Genomic DNA, 18,421 nt, shown 5'->3' on the forward strand with positions numbered 1-18,421 from the left:
AGGACATTGGAATCTAAGAAGAGAGGAGGGTGGGAGTGGGGGGAGGGATAAAAACTTACCTATTGGGCACAATGAACACTGTTCTGGTGATAGGCACACTAAAAGCCCAAACTTAAGCAAGGTACCTATGTAACAAAAACATTTGTATCCCCTTAATATTTTGAAATTTAAAAAAGTATCAAACATTATACTTTGGTTTTCAATTATTACAATGCTAATTTTACCTAATCAATTTTATCTTTTAAAAAATTTAGAAATAGTTCCGCTGTTTCTTAAAAAATGTTAGCTTTTTAAGAAAAAGAAATAGTTCTTTATTTCTTAAAAAATGTTAATTGATTGAGACAATCAATTTAGATATATCTAAAAGCAACTGGCTTTTATAAAGTACAAAATTATTTAATGTCATACTATATCTATGTTTTTCAGTACTCTATATTGGCAACTATCATATTACTTGATGCAAGATGGGGGTTGAATAAATAATTGTTTATCAAATAAATGAATAAATGAAGGGGAAAATAAAAAAGAAATAGCCACAGCCACCCCAGTCTTCAGCAACAACCACCCTGATCAGTCAGCAGCCGACGATATCAAGGCAAGACCCTCCACCAGCAAAAAGATTGCAGCTTGCTGAAGGCTTGGATGATTGTTAGCATTTTTTAGCAATAAAGTATTTTTAAATTAAAAAAAAACAGTCTACATTATAAGCAAGTAATGGTCAGGCCATTCCAGTGGGCAATTTAGTCTCCAGGAAACCAACGAGGTCTGTGTTACATGAGTGCTGTTTTCCAGGTTACCCAGAGCCATTTAGAAAATTACTATTGTGATTCACAAAATGCTCCAGCAGTCTGAGGAATTAACCCTCTTCCCAATACGTCTAATTTACTTGTTCTTCAAGTAATTGGCATGTTAAAGTTGATGCAGGTCCAGTATCTAAATAATCAAAATAGCTAATTTTTACTGAGTGCCCAGTCTGTTCCAGGCACTCTAAATGCATTGCATACAGCTTCGTTAAATCCTCACAACGACCCAGATGAGAGATCCATTATTATCACTATTTTAACTGAGGAGTAAATTGATACTCAGGGAGAGAGGTAATCTGCTCATGGCCACATAGCTTCTAGTGCCTGGCACGCGAGAAGTGCTCAATGAGTGATGATTAACATTATTTTATACTAGGAGGCACAGCTAGGATTTGAGTCCAAGTCTAACACCCATCAAAGCCTTGACACTTGGCCTCTCTGTAATTCTGCCTCATACGACTTGAACTGTCCAGGAAAAGGAGGCCAGGGCCACTAGCGCGACTCCTCCTCTTAGGGAGGCATATTGCGTGTGTCACACTTTCAGTAGCTCCCTGTCAGTTGAAAGCATGTGGCGTGTAAAACAAAATGATCAAGATCATAGTCTCCAAACTCAGGTAGGGTGCATGACGTTTCTAGAAATTTCTAGAAGTTCACCAATACAGTCAATGTGAAGGAATCTAGGGCTAGGTTCTCAGCTAGAATGCTCTGTGATCAAGGCTCCATGCCAGCTTACCTTTCTACACCCCAGATTCCCCTCACCTGAACCTGTCCTGTGCACAAAAGTAAGAGACACCCACGTGGCTGGGTGCACTTCATGGGCACAGGGCTTGGTGAGATGCTGATGCCTTTGTGAGAATTAGAGAAAAGGTGTCCCTTTCTCTGAGCTGATGGAGTATGGGCTGGATTTTAGTCCCCATGGGCAGGCGGCTGCCTGCACAAATCTTATGACACTGCATAGTACAGTATGTATATTGCCTAAGACATAAAAGCCCCATGGGCACCAAAGAGGCAGTTTCACATATTGCTTTCCAGGAATTCTTGGTGTACAAAGTTTCCTGGAGTTCTTGTTAAGAGGTTTGTGAGCAAAATCATGTGACGTGGTGTGGGGTGATGAGGTCACTGCCAGTGCAACTTCCTCGAGCATGTGCCACCTCCTGGGATAACTCCACAGAAGCAATGGCAACACCACAGAAATCTCAGTGGAGGTGACAGAGGGCATTTGCCAGTCCAGAGGTTAACTACTCACTCTTTATTTCTAAACAAAGATTGTCAAGCATCTCCTAAAGTACAAAAGCATAATTGCAGGCCAGACAACAATAAAGATTGAATAATAGACTCATAAAATTAATGGTCAGAAACTCCATAACAATATTTTCAGCTTCACGTTTCTCCAGCCCCAGATTATAAACACCCTGTTTAAAACATGAAAAGACCCACTCAGCATTCCAGCCACTCTTTAAAAACAGGACAGCTTACTGATCCTGGGAAACTCACACCCTAGGACATTATCATTTTTTTGACCAAACTGAGGAAGTGTTGGTTCAGTTTGTGCACGGTGCTTTCTCAGCCCCTAAGCTACTTGAATGAATATGATTTTCAGGTTAGTATTATTGATATGACGTGAGTGTAGTTTTCCTGGTTGTGGCTGCCCTTTAAAATAGATTTCTCAAGAATTAAGGAGCTCCTACAGCACCCTTTTTTCATCATATTTATGACTCAAATGGTGAAAGAAAGCAGAGCGCTGCCCACAGAGTAGTGTAACATGCACACCCCAGGGAATGAATGAATGAATGAGTGAAAGAATGGGTAAACATTTTTAAAGTTCCATCTATATGTCATGCATGGCATTAGAAGATAATCGTACTGTGAAAAGTGAATGCTTATTGAGCACCTACTATATGCCAGACACTGTTCTGAGAAAGGTGCTTATCTTTGCTCCTTGAATCTGCACACCATCATCCTATTTTACAGGACAGGGTTGCTTGCCCACCACCACACAGCCAGTAAATGAACGAGCCGGGATGAGACAGAACAGGCTCCACCTGCTCTGAGGGGGGACCACCTTGCCACACGCCCAACCTCTCTTTAGCAGAACATTTTTAGTTTTGTGTCTTGGAGAACTGGTTCCCAGTCTAAGCCTACAGGTTGCACTTAGGGTTCTGCTGTGAAAACTGAGTGTAACGCTGCAGTTAGAAAGGAGGAGTATGTCCCTTTGCACAGCATGGTGACTGCAGTTAATAACAATGTATTGCATACTTGTACATTGCTAAGAGAGTAGATTTTAAATGGTTTCACCACAAAAGAATGTTAAGTACGTGAGGTAATGCACATGCTAATTAACTTGATTTAGCCATGCTACAATGTATGTATATATCAAAGCATCATGCTGTGTACCACCAATATATGCAATTTTCATTTGTCAATTAAAACAATAATTAAAAAAAAACCCAGAAAGTAGTCCAACTCTGGAAGCAACAAAATAAAGCCAACATTACTAAAACGAAAGAGAATGTAGATTAATCTTTTTTTCTGCTTAATCAAAGAGAAAGATCAATGAGATATAATGACTTAGTAAAGAGAGAGAACGAAGAAAAGAACTAGGGAAATTTAGAGAAATTACTAAAAAAAGAGAGACAATATACAATATCACTTTCTCTCCATCTGCAGCTTTAGTTTAAAATTAGGTATGAAAGCAGTATATACTAAATGCCAAATGAAAACTAAACCCTCACTGTCCAAGAGGGTAGCTGCTACTCATGTGTGGCTGCTGAGCATTTGAAATGTGGTTAGTCCAATTGGAAGTCTTAGTACTAAAAACAGAACATAAAATATCTTATTTCATATTTGTATATTGATTACACAATGAAATGATCTTTTTTCCTGTTTTGGAGTAAATAAAATATATTATTAAAATGTGTTAAAAATTGAATGATACTAGTCTTTTCCTATTTGAAAGAAGAAATTAGGTTAATGGGTAGGATTTTCTCGGGTATCAAATGTGTTTTGTTTTGCCATGGGTTTGCTGCAATGTAGTCTTTTAAAATAAAAGAAGCAAAAAAGAATAAAAAACTGTACTCATCCACAATTCCAGCACTGGAGATAACCTCCTTAATGTTTGGATGTGTATCTACTATGTATGTTTATTTCTTGTTTGGGGGCTTTTTTTTTTTTTTTCTAACCAGAGGGCAGTTGTACTACACTTACTACATTTTTTTTCTTATAGAGACAGAGTCTTGCTATGTTGCCCAAACTGGAGTGCAGTGGCTATTCACAGGTACAATCCTAGCGCACTACAGCATCGAACTTCTGGACTCAAATTTATCCTCCTGCCTGAGCTTCCTGAGTAGCTGTCACTACAGGTGCACTGCCACACCTGGCTCTACATACTGCTTTTTAACCAGCTTTTTTTTTTTTTTCACTTAACAACATAAAGCAGTCATGTTTACATTTCAAAAGAGATCTACATCAAGATTTTACCTGACTACATAGTATTTTCTAGGAGTGATGCATTACAATTTACTCAAGCCATTCTCTATCTTTGGAAATTTAGCTTGTTTCCAAGTTTTTGCTATGATAGAACACATATCAAACAAAATATCCTTGCACATAAATTCACTAGGAAAAATTTCTAGTTTTTAAGGCTTTTGAGAGCTAGAGCGGACTTCCCATAGGAAAGTTTGTACCAACTCGCATGCATACAAGCACTGTATAAAAATATGCATTTTCAACACTAATATCAGCATTAAAATGTTGTCAATATTATAGTAGTTCAGCGTGTAGCCCTTTGGCTTACTAGTGAAGTAAAATTTTTCTTCCCAAATGTTTATTAGGCATTTGTATTTTTTTCTGAATTTATTTGACAGAGTTCTTTATATATTAAGGATAGTAAGCTCTCATTATGTATTGAATTATTTTTCCAGATTTGCTGTTAATCTTTTTATTGTTTTATGATATTTTGGACCAAGTTACATATATCCTTATTTTCATTTATATTTTGTTTGTTTAGTATCAGGCTTACAGGAACATTTCTCACTCCAAGATCATTTAATATTCACCTGAATTTTCCCTAGTAATTTTCAAGCTTTATTAAGCTATATTATCTATATTCCATTAAGATCCTTCTAGAATTTATTTTGATTTAATGTATTAGGTATGCATCTAGTTTTACTCTCCTCTCTACCACCCATAACAGTTAGATAGTATCTGATTATTATCGTTTACTGAAAAATTACTCATCCAATCATTCATTTAACAAATAGTTTATCTAGAACCTACTATGAGCAGGCATTGTCCTAGGTCCTTGGGATATAGCAGGGGACTTACATTCTAATGGGAACAGCAGATAACGGCAACTAAATATATATGTTAGATGGTGTTAAATGCAGTTGACAGGGAGGGGCTGGGGTGCTTATTTTATACAGAGTGGTCAGGGATATGGTGGCATTAGGCAGAGACCTGAAGAGGTGAGAGGTGTCCCATGCATCTGGGGAAGAGCTCCAAGCAGAGGGAGCAGCAGGCACAAGGCCATCAGGTGGTAGTATTCAAGAAATGGTGACAAGTCCACTCTACTGCAGCAGAAACACAAATTAGAAAAGAGGGTACTAACAGACAACCTACAGAATGGGAGAAAATTTTTGCATCCTATGCATCCGATAAGGGACTGATAACTAGAATATACTTAGAACTCACGAAAATCAGCAAGAAAAAATCAAATAACCCTATTAAAAAGTGGGCAAAGGACTTGAACAGAAACTTTTCTAAAGAAGACAGAAGAATAGCCTACAAACATATGAAAAAATGCTCATCATCTCTAGTCATCAGGGAAATGCAAATCAAAACTACAATGAAGGCCGGGCGCTGTGGCTCACGCCTGTAATCCTAGCTCTTGGGAGGCAGAGGAGGGCGGATTGCTCAAGGTCAGGAGTTCAAAACCAGCCTGAGCAAGAGCGAGACCCCCGTCTCTACTATAAATAGAAAGAAATTAATTGGCCAACTGATATATATATATAAAAAATTAGCCGGGCATGGTGGCACATGCCTGTAGTCCCAGCTACCCGGGAGGCTGAGGCAGAAGGATCACTCAAGCCCAGGAGTTTGAGGTTGCTGTGAGCTAGGCTGACACCACGGCACTCACTCTAGCCTGGGCAACAAAGCGAGACTCTGTCTCAAAAAAAAAAAAAAAAAAAAAAAAAAAAAAAAAAAAAAAAACTACAATGAGATATCACTTAACTCCTGTGAGAATGGACTTTATCAAAAAGTCTCCAAATAACAAATGCTGGCGTGGTTGTGGAGAGAGAGGAACACTCCTACACTGCTGGTGGGACTGCAAACTAGTTCAACTTCTGTGGAAAGCAATATGGAGATACCTTAAAGCGATACAAGTGAATCTACCATTTGATCCAGCAATCCCATTGCTGGGCATCTACCCAAAAGATCCAATGACACTCTACAAAAAAGACACCTGCACTCGAATGTTTATAGCAGCACAATTCATAATTGCAAGGCTGTGGAAACAGCCCAAGTGCCCATCAATCCAAGAATGGATTAATAAAATGTGGTATATGTATACCATGGAGTACTATTCAGCTCTAAGAAACAATGGTGACATAGCACATCTTATATTTTCCTGGTTAGAGCTGGAACCCATACTATTAAGTGAAGTTTCCCAAGAATGGAAAAACAAGCACCACATATACTCACCAGCAAATTGGTATTAACTGAACAGCACCTAAGTGGTCACATAGGTACTACAGTAATAGGGTATTGGGCAGGTGGGAGGGGGGAGGGGGGTGGGTATATACATATATAATGAGTGAGATGTGCACCATCTGGGGGATAGTCATGCTGGAGACTCAGACTTGTGGGGGGAGGAGGGGGGAAATGGGCATTTATTGAAACCTTAAAATCTGTACCCCATAATATGCCAAAATAAAAAAAAAAGAAATGTTATCTTAAAAATAAACAATAAAGTATGGAGAATTCTGATGAGATTAAGAAAAGAAAAGAGGGTACTAGAAGAGGTCAGAGAGGTCGCAGGAGTCTGATAGTGTAAACCAAGATAGGTCACGGTAAGGGCCTTGGATTTTGCATTGGATTAAGTGTATCAGATTGCATTTCCCAAAGACAGCCACAGCAATGCACCATGTCCTCTTCTGCCATGTGACATTGCCATGGGGGTGACATTGCAGGATGTAGACTTTCTCTCTCTCTCTCACTCTCAACCTCTTTGAGTGTGGGCAGGCCTGGTGACTGCTCTGGCCCATAGAAAATGGCAGGAAGGATACCATGCCAGTTTAGGGAGCAGCCCTTAACTGGTGTGGCAGCTTCTGCTTCCTGCCCCCTGGAAGCCAATGACAATGGGGAAAAGTGCAAATTTAGCACATGTGATGGCCATTCTGTGAGGGACCCATGCCACAGGGAGAGCCCTGGGGGATGAGATGCCACAAGAAGAGAGAGAGAGGCCAAGGAGTCACACACAAGGCACTGAGCATGTGAGGGGAAAGGGATCCTCATGCCCAGCCAGCCCAGCCAGAACAACATTGCCCAGGGTCCTGCCCCACCATAGACTGAGCAAAATTAAAAGGTTACTTTAGGCTGGGCGTGGTGGCTCACACCTGTAATCCTAGCACTCTGGGGAGCCGAGGTGGGTGGATCATTTGAGCTCAGGAGTTCGAGACCAGCCTGCGCAAGAGCGAGACCGCGTCTCTACTAAAAATAGAAAGAAATTAATTGGCCAACTAAAAATATATAGAAAAAATTAGCCGGGCATGGTAGAGCATACCTGTAGTCCCAGCTACTCGGGAGGCTGAGACAGAAGGATCACTTGGGCCCAGGAGTTTGAGGTTGCTGTGAGCTAGGGTGATGCCATGGCACTCTAGCCCAGGCAACAGAGTGAGACTATGTCTCAAAAAAAAAAAAAAAAAAAGGGGGGGGTTATTATAAGCCATCATGTTTGGAGGTCATTGGTTATATCACAATAGAAAAAAAAAAAAGCCAGTAAGGTAAGAAGCCATTAGAGGGTTTTGAGCAATTATATATTTTGACTTAGTGTTTTGAGAATTCCTCTGGGTCTGTGCTGAGAACAGAGTGCAGGAGGGAGTGTGGAAAGGAGACCAGCTTGGGGAGCAGGTGAGAGACCACAGGGTCTCGGGCCAGGGGGTAGGGGGCGGAAGCAGTAAGAAGCGATTCAATTCTGGATGGACTTGCTGATGGATTAGCTGTGGGTTGTGAAAGAAAGGAGTGAAGGATGGCTTCAAGGTGCGGGGCTGACGCTGGAAGAATGAGGGGCTTTGTGGACATGTGAGGAAACTGTGGCAGGAGCGGGGTTGGAGTCAGAGAAATGAGTGATGCTGTTTGGAAAGGCTACGTCGTGAGGCTGAATGTACATCCAGGAGGGCCTGTAGGATAGCTGAGTCTGTAGTCGGACAGGAAGTCAGGCGATGTGTTTGGGCATCATCGATGTCTCAGGGGTTATACTGGACCGGATCACCGGGGGCGTGTATGTAGACAGCAGGACAGGTGGAACACTAGGGCACTTCACTGCCTGGAGATGTGGAAGAGTTGGAGAAGGAACTCGAAGATGAGACTGAGAAGGAGCAGCCAGAGAGATGGGAAGAGAAGAAGGAGAAGGATGGTCTGGAGACAGAGCAGGAAGGTGTTGCAAGGAGGAAAGAGTGAATAAATAACTCCATCACATCGGCTGAAGAATCAAGGCAAATGAAGTTGACCACTCTTGATTTTACTTTCCTCATGCTTGAAATTACTGACTCGAAAAGGGGCTTTCTCATATGCTAAATTTTCACATGTTTGAGTGTGCATGCTTTCGCACTTTCTCTTCTCCCCATTGATCTGTTTATCCATTTGGAACTACATGACCACTGAAGCTTTCAAACTTGACAGGGCTAGCGCCATACCTCCTCTTTGCTTCCCTTTTCAAAAATATCCTGGTTGTTCTCATCTAAACTTCGTTCAGAATTTTAGATTGGCATTTTATCAAGTCCTCTCCTTCCTCAAATGCATTGGAATTGTGATTGAACTTTCTTATGTATAAGTTAGTGTGGTGAGAGTTGATGTTCCCCATGGTATGTGTCTCCATTCATGTATTTTATTTCCCCAAGTAGGTTTTGTAGATTTTTTTCATATGGGTCTTATGTGTTTCCTCTTAAATCCTTTTCTAAGTATTTAAATTTTGGTGCCTTTTATGAGTTATATCCCTTTTACCCATTGTATTTTCTTATCAGCTATTTTTGTGGTAAGAAATCTTATTTATATATGAAAAATTCTCTTATTATTTCCAATGATTTTACAAGTGACGCAAACATATTTCGATACCTTTGTTATTTTCATGGGCATGGGGTCTCACAGGTATGGAATTATGTAACCGATGTATAAGGCTGTCCTAATTTCTGCTGGTAAAATCATTCCTAGTTTGGAGGATGGAATTTAATATGTGAGTATTTCATGGTGTTTCCCAAAGAACTTCATGATTTCCAGGTGCTGTGGGAATGATTGCAGCCACACATCTCAGTGTGTCCCAGATATTCCCAACTTCAAATATTTTTCCCTTTGTTAACCCATGAGTCAGACCATATGTCCTTTGATCTTTGCTTCAGAAAATACTGTCACGGTATTTAGAAGCAGGGACAGCCCAGACAAAGTTATAACATATGGGATGTTTTTCCTCTGAGCCCCTAACTTTCCTCTCAGCATTCTTCCTGGTTATGTGTGCCTGGAGCACACACGTGCACACACACACGCACACACGGTGCTGTCTTGGAGGACAGAGATTTCATTCAAACAAAACCACATGTGCTGCTGCAATGCAGCCTGGACTCAGGATCACTCTAGGGCAGCTGGTGGGGCGGTTTTAGAGTTGGGCAGACTGGGTTTGAAGCCCACATCTAACAGTGTGCATATGGGCAAGTCACTTAACCGCTTAGACCCTCCATTCTCCATAGGTAAAAGGAGTGTATACTGTCTATCCAGAAGGGCAATTTGGGAGATTCAGAAAATGCCTATAAAATGATCAGTGTCAAGTAGGAGCTGGGGGAAATGATATGCAGCACTATGATTTAGAGGGAAGTGCCATACAAGTGCTCAGGTCCTTAAGAAAATTCCTTGATCTTCATACTCCACTTCCAAAGAGACCAGAGTGGGGAAGTAAAAAGCATGGAATGGCGGCAGTCTACTAATTCTCCCTTCTGTCTGCTTATGTGTACAAACAAAACCACCAATGGCTATGTTGCCCATTTATAACAAACCAGCCTCCACTCAGAGGCTGCCCAGCAATGACTAGGAGGGAGACATTTGTGATTTGTTGCTGTCACCACCAACCATCCACCCTTTCTATGACCACTGCAGTCTACCTTTGGGGGATGCCTTGTGGCATAGCTTTAGGAAGTAGGCCTGAAGTCAGATGGATGGATCCAACCTTTCCCCAGGGGACAGGCATGTGACTTAAATGTGGTCATCACTGTCTCCCTTCTCTCTGGGATTTTAAATAGTGACATCTCAATGTAGGAACAATTGAGTTCATGCCTGTCACAGTGGCAGCCACATTCTGTGGCTCAGGCCATTGCCACATTTCCATTCCTGTGCTTCTTCATGGTGGTCTTACCTTTGCTTGCTGCCCTATTTTAAGTCTGGTCAGCCCCCAGTATTGTCCCAATAGATGGTCTTTTTGTTCAGCACAGCCCTATTTGGTTTCTCTCTTTTGCAACGGGAGCACTGTCTGCTACAGCCAGATTCCAAAGGAAAATAAGAAAAGCGAGCTCATTCTACTTAAAAAGGGTTCTCTCTTATCTTGGTCATCATCCAGGGCTTGGGAGAAAGGTGAAATCTTAAAACACAGGGGACAGGACAACTGAGTAGAAGTTCTGCATCTTCACATTGGAGAGAATTTGGGAGTAGAATGCCTTTTAGTTTGCAAATTTATCATAAAGGAGACAAGAGGAGGGAAGGGCAGAAAGGGAGTGGTGAACAGCAACTTATACAACTCTCAGCTCAAACACAAACTCTTTGTATGGTTTTAGGAGAACTTCAAACAGCTTCAATTTTCAGGATGGGGAAAAGTAAAAGCTCTATTTGCCCTTTCTCTCCTCATTATGCATCGTCTCAGCATTGTTCCTTGGCCCTGAGAAAGCTGCCACAAAGCATTTTACTAGTTATCTGATTGTCATCCTACTTAACATGTCCCCTGGTCTGCTGGCTGATGGTAGTTTAAGCAGGATCTAATTGGTAACATATTGTCAATTGAATTAAGTGCCATATGATAGAGATTTAAACCATGGTAATTTTTCCATAAAGAAAAATCTGTCAACAGGCTATAGCAGAGGAGCAGCAATAAATCAAATTGTCATGTTTATTAGTTATTGCAGAAGTCTAGTTGTCTTGTATTCATTATAATCCCCCATTTTTAGCACAGATAAAAGCTATAAAGAGGAATATTTGTGCAAGATGTGTTTTAATAGGTTTATATTTGTATACCAACACCTGCTTGCATCTTAATCATGAGAAAAATGGTGCCATTTCACTTCACAAGGAAACATGTATTTTGGCTGTCTACTGGATGAGGGACATTGTTTTTAGTTTTTTGCAAAGCTATGTTTTCAAATATTGAGAATCAACTCACTAATAATCAAAGAAAGGCAAATAAGAACAAAAGTAAGATAATACCACTTGCTTATCAGATTTGCAAAAAATAAAAGAACGGGTAGGATGATTACACTAAAGGATCTGTAGAGGAACAGTCCTTGTGGTTTAATCTGTAATATTCAAAAATTGGAAATCAACTAAGTTTCCATATATGGGAGCGGTTTAACTAATTATGAAGCATCGGTACCAGAGAGTGCAAAGGAGCCATTTGAAAGAACAAGTTAAATCATACTTAATGACATGTCATTAAGAACCAACATCAGTTGTACTTTTCCTTTCCTTTTAACTTGCCTTTACTGAAAGTGGCTTTCGACATTTTTTCCTTATGTGATTCAGAAATAATACAATAGTATTTTACATATGTAACCTCATTGGACCCTTTTAAAACTCTGTGAACTATGTAGGACAGGCTATTACCCACTTTACAGACAAAGAAACTAAAGAAGTTAAAAGTGGTTTATTGAAGGGGTTCCGTACCTGTCAACCTAGGCGTCCTTCCTCTGAACAGTGGTGTAGAATAATCTGGATGCCAGAGATCAGCATCCAGCTCCCCACCATGCTTTTGACTCTCACTGAGACTTTGAACTTGTTTCTCAAATTCTCTGGCCTTGGCTTCCTCATCGGTCACATTCATTACCACGTACTTCATATTCTAGACCTGACTTGTGGGGGCTCAGGTGTAGTATCTGGAGATAGTTCCCAAGGCTGCTCTTTCCCAGCTCTGTACTCTTAGGCTCTTCTCTAAAATGGGCATAGTCCCAATGGCCTGGATGCAATCAAAGAATGCATGTGAAATGCTGAACACCAGGCCTCACAGCTGAGGGGCACTAGACACACTGTTATGCACTGTCATTTGGATGTCATGGTTACCTGTATCTCTTTCCTAGGTTGCGGTACACTGGATGTACAAGATGTGAATGAGCACGTGTGATCCAGCCCACCGAGTCCCAGTGCCTGCTTCCCATGCGAGCCTTCTAGGGAGGGGTGTTCTGTGCTTCTTTTCCTGCCTCCTGCTCACTACCCCTCTCCAGTGTAAGGCCCAGGGTGCCATTGCTCCGGCCTTTAGTGTCTCCTCCTAAACCCATTTTACACATCCCAGCTCCCATTTTCCACTTTTCCTGACTTCCTACCATTTCTCTTCAAGTCTGACTGCTTAATTGCATAAAAGGTGGTGATGATGATGATGATGGTGATGATAATTATAATAGCCACTAATACTCATCGAGCCCTTTTGATGTTCTAGGCACTCTTATAAACACTTTGCATGTGTTATCTCATTGACTCCTTACTTAAGAGATAGGGACTATTATTGTACAGATGCAGGAACTCTGATGAGAGAAATGTGCGACTTGCCCAAAGCCACTGTGTTAGAGTTGGAATTTGAACCCTAAAGTCTGGCAAAGGAGCAATCTATATTATTTCCATTTTTTTTTCAGCCAGTCAAATTTAGCAGCAGGGGGTTAAATACCAACTTTAGTGACACTAATGTTAATGAGTTCTGTATTTTTTCCATTTTCTAAATGTAAATTAAATAAAAGTATGCATGACACAACTAAACAATAAGTGCAAGTAATGCCCAGAACAAGAGAATAGCAGTCAACAGAAACAAAACCAAAACCCCAAGAATATTGAATGTTTGTTTTACTTTCACTGTAATACTCTCACTTTAGCAATGAGATGGGACAGCTCTAAGTAAAGCAAGGTATTCTTGTATTTAGATAACTCCTAAATTTTCAACCAAGGAACAAATGTTTTTGATATAAGCAGAGACAATAATTTTTTTAATGGATTACTTAGTTTGTATAATCAACACTCAAAGAATGAGTTTACTGCCACTTTGTTATTGTGAACATTTGGCTTTTAGCTATTCTTATGGCAAGACCAGGTCCTAGACTACTTGAAAAGTCCTCATCTAATGAGATCTATCCTCTGTTGAATAAAAGAGATTGTAAAATACATATCTAAACATGATTTCACTTTTATATTTGTGAGACTTGAATAGCAAGGAAATCACATATTAGAAAAATACTCTTCATCATACTATTAATTCTCTTTGGTTTCAAAAACATGGTCACTATGCTATTTTGTATTGTATTGTGTGTGTTTATGTATATATGTGTGTGTATATATACACACACAATGTGCTGTGTATATGTGCATACACATGCATACGTACATACACACATACACAATGTGCTGTCTAAGGAATGTCCAGACAGCTCCATTACCCACTAACCGGAAGGAGGTCGTGCACTCTAAATTATTTCTGCAGAGGTGATGGTGACCTTAGGCTGAACCACCCACACTCTCTCCTTCCTGTCACCAGCTCACTCATTGGGTCCAGTCTGTGTCCCTGTCATGGGTTCTTTTTAGGAGGTATAGCTAATGGCCTATGTGAGGTTCAGATACACTTTTCATAAGGTCCATGGGCCCAGCCAGCATCACAAATGTGTGTGAGCATGTTCATACCTCGGTGTGTCTTTTTTACATGCTGCACACACACACACACACACACACACACACACACACACACACACACACACACGTGTGTGTGACTGGGCTTTGGTCATCTTCTATCTCTTCCTTCTCAATCTCTCCAGCTGTTCGCCAGGGCGGGATTGTCTCTCTGGGGCAGATGGGGAATGCTCCCTGACGCCGGCCTGGGGAGCCGGGGCCTGGGTACTCAGGGTCCCACCCTGCAGGTCTCACAGCCAGGGCTTCCCCTCTCCCACCCAAGGCAGCTCAGAGGGCCCAGACGCTGTTCGCTGGAGCTTACCTCTCCGCTCCACGCTCCTGCCTGTCTCTCCCAGAGATGTTGTCAGCTTCTTTCTTCTGAGGCTGAGCGTGGGGCTCCCTTTGCACTGGCAAGCTTTCTGAATGGCACCTTCTGTACAAACAGGAAGAGAGTGTGTGGTCACAACCCAAGTGTGCAGGTGTTGATAGAGGATGTGAAAGTGTGGAGGCGAGTGACTAAACCAGGCGCCCAGCCAGTCTCCTCTCACTTGCTGCGGGGCGTGGTCTACCAGGGCGCTGGAAGCAGGAACCCCGGAAGCACCTGACGGGAACTGGAGGAAGGTGGACAGGGAGGCCACGGGGAAGGTCTCTACTGCTCCCCTGCTCCCTGACCCTGGGCAGGCTCCTTAGAGGAATCCCAGGAACACTTTGGAATTCCTTAAATGTGTTATTATCTGGAATGTTGGTTTCAATGGGCTGCTTAACTTGTCCAGAGCTCTGCTAGTCCTGCAAGCTGGACATCCAAGAGACAGGACCAAAGGCTCATCCTGCCTCTGCACTGTAATAAGTCTTCTAGACCTTTCTAGGACAAAGGTACCCTGGGAAAGGAAAAAAGCACTAGCTGAGCACTCAAAAGACCAAGGCTGCTCTGCTTGAAGGGCTTTCACCTCCTCATGTCCCATGCCCAAGTTGACCCCCAGCAGTGGGGCTTCTGCCTCACACTTTTCCCTTTGCCCACTCATCTCTGGAATTGTCCTTGCTAAAGACACCAGGGAGCTTGGCCAGGGGACACGTTTCTAGTCCTATCGTATCTGCCTCCTCTGTAGTGTTGACTGTTTCTTTCCTTCTGGAACTTCCCCCAGACCCCCATGACTCCACACCCTCCTGGGGTTTGGATAGGTGCTCTCTCTCACTGCCAGGCTTCCATTCCTCAGCCAGCTTCTTAATTTTTGCCCTTCCCCAAGCTCCACTCTCAGCCCAGTGGTTCACATTCTCCATGGGTGGCCTCCTCCACTCTCTAGATGCTACTTGCCAAGCCCAAGTCCATATACTCACAAGTCTCTGCTGTTCTCCCGGAACACCCCACCAGGCACCTCAGGGGCGACTGGCCAGAATGAAACCCTGGTCTGTCCTCTCCCCCGGCTCGCACCGCCCCCCTTACCACATGGCTTGAGAATGCTCTCCTGCCTGGTTCCAGGCTTGCTCCTGCGTTCCCTGCCCCTGTCCTGGCTTTACCTTCTTCTGGCTTATTGCTTTGCCTCCACCAGTCCTGCTTGTTCAGGTGTGACCCTCTGTCACCCTCATCCAGACAGGGCCGTCCTTGTTCTCAGACTGTATTCACTTCTGGACATATCTAGAAACTTTCCCACCCAATCCTATCCCAACCACTGGGAAATTATCCCAGTATTGGCCATATCACGTCCCTGGCAAGGGGAACACCTTCCTTTCTCCTATGTCCAGACCAGAAAAGTGGTGTCTTCCTGACGTCATTCTGCATTCTTCATTCCCGAAGACTCTCCAACCTACAACACCAAGCTCTGTGCATTCTACCTCTTGAACCCCCTTCAGATCCTTTCTCTCTCCCCATTCCCACAGCCAGGCCCACCTCCTGTGACACCCTGGGCAGCCATACCATTCACTGAAGTGTGGGAAGAGAAGACTTGAATGTGTCTCTGCTCACACTTGTTTGTTTTTTATTGAGGTAAAACACATAACACTGAATCCCCCATTTTTAGGTGCAGAACCCAGTGGCACTGTGTACATTCACATTGCTGTGCAGCCGCCACCTCCGGCAAGTTCCAAGACTTGCGTTTATTTTTACGTCATGTTTTCAGTGTTTACTTTCTGTGTATGTCTCAATGCATGCAATGTGTGAATACAGTTGTATCGTATATCATTTGTGAATAATCATACATCTGCTGAGAATATGTTGTAAAGACTTTTTTTGCTGAACAGGGTACAAAATTAGAAATGTGGAGACACGTGACCTCCTAACTCATCTCCCACATGTCAGGCTCCAGAGTGTTTTCCAAACTGCCTCCAACTTTTCTTTGTAAAAGACTACAAACATGATGACAGTGCATGCCCCTCACCCCACGGCCAGTCCTTAAAAACTTCAAAGGCTCCCTTAAAACCCCCGAGTTCCCTGGCTGGGCAGACAAGGTGTTGGATGCAGGGACCTCTGCCCAACCTCCAGCACCACCTCTGGCCACTCTCTCTCTCCACCCAGCCCTCACCACCCAAGGATGCCACACCCAGGCTGTGTCAGATGGCTCTGTTTTGCACGTTTCCTCTTTCAGGATGCCTTTGCTGCCAGTGGCTCTCTGACTAGTCCCCATAGATGCTAAAAGCCCTTCCTCGTGCCTCCTCTCTGACCAGTGCGAGCCAGCCCTGAAGCTGCTGCCTCCATGGCAGAGGGTACTGGGAGATTTGGCGGTAAAGAAGGAGGCTCTGCCGTCAGAAGGACCTGGGTTTGAGTCCTGCCTCTACCATTTCCTAGCAGGGATACTTCAGGGATGCGACTTAGTTCAGCTCCCTCATCTATGCAACCCCCACCTCACATGGTGATTGTAGAGGACACAATGAGTATTCAGTGAGTGCTGGGGATTATCATTACGGCTCTTGTTTGCTTGCCTTACTATTCTGTAAACTCCTTGTAAATTTCATGCCAAGGACAGCTACTTCTGATAAGGCAAATGTCTTTGTTTAGCTCTTTCCACCATCTTGGAATCTGTGGAGGTCTGCCGGGAACAGGACTTCTCAGATGCAAATATGTCTGGAAGGCCGTGGTCCAAGGCCGTTTTTGCTGGCTGTGAGTGGGGTCTCCAGAACCAAAGAAAGCACACAGCTCTTCTGAAAATCGAAGGTGTTTATGCCCGAGATGAAACTGAATTCTATTTGGGCGAGAGATGTGCTTATGTATACAAAGCAAAGAACAGCACGGGGACTCCTGGTGACAAACCGAACAAAACCAGAGTAATCCGGGGAAAGGTGACTCAGGTGGGCCCAGGAAAACAGTGGCATGGTTCGAACCAAATTCCGAAGCAACTTTCCTGCTAAGGCCATTAGACACAGAATCCATGTGATGCTGTACCCCTCAATGATTTAAACTAATGAAAAGTAAATTTAAAAAAAAGTCTCCATTTAATAAAAAAAAAAAAAGTTAATTATTTAGCGTGCAATTGAAACAGAAGTGCAGAGAATGTATTTGGTGCCTGCTGATTTAGGTGTGAACTTCTCCTGCCATGCCACCTCCACCGGGCCTCCACTCGCCCTGACGCCCACCTAGCACAGCCCGCCAGCAGCAGGGTGCTCAGCTCTCTGGGCTGCATCTAGCCAGTGTGCTCTAGCATGAGGTCCTCACCGTCCCCGCGCTGTCAGGGAGGACTCAGAGGAGCCTGCCCCAGCTCCCGGGGAGCATCCCCATCTGCCCCATGCAGACGGCCATGGCCCAGGCCAATGGCTGGACACATCCAAGGCAGATATCAAGTGTGAGCAGCAACAAGTCCCTGGAGATTGGACTGGTCACAAGATTCATTCATTTAAATGTATTTCCAGCCTCTGGCAGAATATCTGGCACAATGTTTAATAAATGTACTTCCCTGGCCACAACACTCACCACACTTAATTTTAATCAATTAGATACTCGTGCGTCTCCTGCCTGGACAGGAGGCTTCGTCAGGCAGAGGTGGCACTGGCCCTGTCCGCGCCTGTCTCTGCAGGGCCTGTTGCACACAGTAGGCCCTCAATAAATATTTGGTGAGTGAATAAATGAATGAAAAGGTTATTAGACTACCGTTGGGGAAAAGCAATTTGAGCCCAAATTCTGTCATGTACTCACTGTGCGACCTTAAGCAAGTTATAATATCCCTGAGCCTCAGTTTCCTCACCTGTGAAATGGGATACACAATATCCATCTTCCCACAGGGGCAGGGTTGCTACCAAGGCAGGTTGTAAGCGGCAAAGCCCTTTACAGAAGTGGTGCAGCTGGGTGTGCTTGGAGCTGGGAGCCAGACGTGGTAATAGAGGACGGCAGAAGAGTTCTGGGCCAGTGGCTGTGCGCACAGGTTGGTGGCAGGGTGCTTGCTCCAAGCACACGTGGCTTCTCTGGCATGAGAAAGTCAGGGCTTCACCCCTGCTCCCAGGAAGGGCTGTGTGTGTGTGTGTGTGTGTGTGTGTGTGTGTGTATCCCCTGGGCCATTTGCCTGCTTGCTATACAAAGTCCCCATGGC

The 18,421-nt window shown here is 43.3% G+C and overlaps 1 protein-coding gene and 1 pseudogene across 1 annotated transcript in view; one reads left to right on the forward strand and one right to left on the reverse strand.

Moving 5' to 3' along the window:
* AFF3 (ALF transcription elongation factor 3) overlaps nucleotides 1–14,318 on the reverse strand; it is a 539,111-nt gene extending 524,793 nt beyond the window's left edge. Inside the window, exons 1-2 of the mRNA XM_012787032.3 lie at nucleotides 14,233–14,318; nucleotides 60–125 (exon numbers count right to left, since the gene is read on the reverse strand). The gene's annotated coding sequence lies outside the window, so the exon portion shown is untranslated. The remainder of the gene's footprint in view (nucleotides 1–59; nucleotides 126–14,232) is intronic.
* A 2,643-nt stretch (nucleotides 14,319–16,961) lies between these two features.
* Nucleotides 16,962–17,298, forward strand: LOC105883616 (large ribosomal subunit protein eL33 pseudogene; annotated as a pseudogene).
* The last annotated feature ends 1,123 nt before the right edge of the window (nucleotides 17,299–18,421 follow it).

The sequence above is a fragment of the Microcebus murinus genome, chromosome 3 (genome assembly GCF_040939455.1).
Source record: "Microcebus murinus isolate Inina chromosome 3, M.murinus_Inina_mat1.0, whole genome shotgun sequence".
Taxonomy (NCBI): domain Eukaryota; kingdom Metazoa; phylum Chordata; class Mammalia; order Primates; family Cheirogaleidae; genus Microcebus; species Microcebus murinus.